This window comes from Crocuta crocuta, unplaced genomic scaffold (genome assembly GCF_008692635.1).
Source record: "Crocuta crocuta isolate KB4526 unplaced genomic scaffold, BGI_CrCroc_1.0 scaffold445, whole genome shotgun sequence".
NCBI lineage: Eukaryota > Metazoa > Chordata > Mammalia > Carnivora > Hyaenidae > Crocuta > Crocuta crocuta.
The window spans coordinates 156,615-157,234 of record NW_027530847.1 but is presented as its reverse complement, the minus strand read 5'-3'; the positions used below and the strand labels follow the sequence as shown (position 1 = coordinate 157,234).

General features: G+C 58.4%; 1 protein-coding gene across 4 annotated transcripts in view; it reads right to left on the bottom strand.

Moving 5' to 3' along the window:
• Window positions 1–400, bottom strand: part of RBM39 (RNA binding motif protein 39) — a 33,744-nt gene extending 33,344 nt beyond the window's left edge. For all 4 annotated transcript variants that reach the window (XM_077769253.1, XM_077769254.1, XM_077769256.1 and 1 more), the window contains exon 1: window positions 98–400. The gene's annotated coding sequence lies outside the window, so the exon portion shown is untranslated. The remainder of the gene's footprint in view (window positions 1–97) is intronic.
• Between the last annotated feature and the right edge of the window lie 220 nt (window positions 401–620).

Here is a 620-nt window from a genome sequence, read left to right as displayed (position 1 = left end):
GGCCCCAACGTTAAAGACAGCCAGAGTGCCCGTCAAAACCAGAAGAAAACTAAACCTCTGAAAAAATAACAATACGCTAGCCGCGACACCTCCTTACCTGTGCGGGCTTTCGGGCCCCTGGGGTGCCTGTATTCGGAAAGATGGGGGCTGCTGCTGCTGCCGCCGCTGTTGCTACTGTTAAGCCGCTAGGCCCAGGCCGCGGTACCACCCAGCCCGAATTTCGGGCTCCGAGGGCGGATAGGCCCGAGCGAATCTAAAAGAAACAATGGGATTAGAAGAGCCCGCGCGGAAGTGCAGGACGGCGGCTTCGGCAGCTCAGGATCCACCCCTGCGACAGCTTCGGCAAGCTCTCTGAAATGGCGGCCGCTGCTTCCCCGTACTCACATCCACCAACACACATACACACACACAAACACACGGGGCCTCACAGAGCCCTCAGCACGGGCTCTCGCGAGAAGTTGCCCCTAGTTCCAGACCGTAGCCTCCGAAATATCGCGAGATGTAAGCATGGCCAGAGCAACCATGGCCCAATCTCGCGCAATGATTGCGCCACAGATATTCCCATCCCCCACTCAGAGAGGCGCCTTTGACACCCCTTCCACCTAGACTTCCGTATCTCG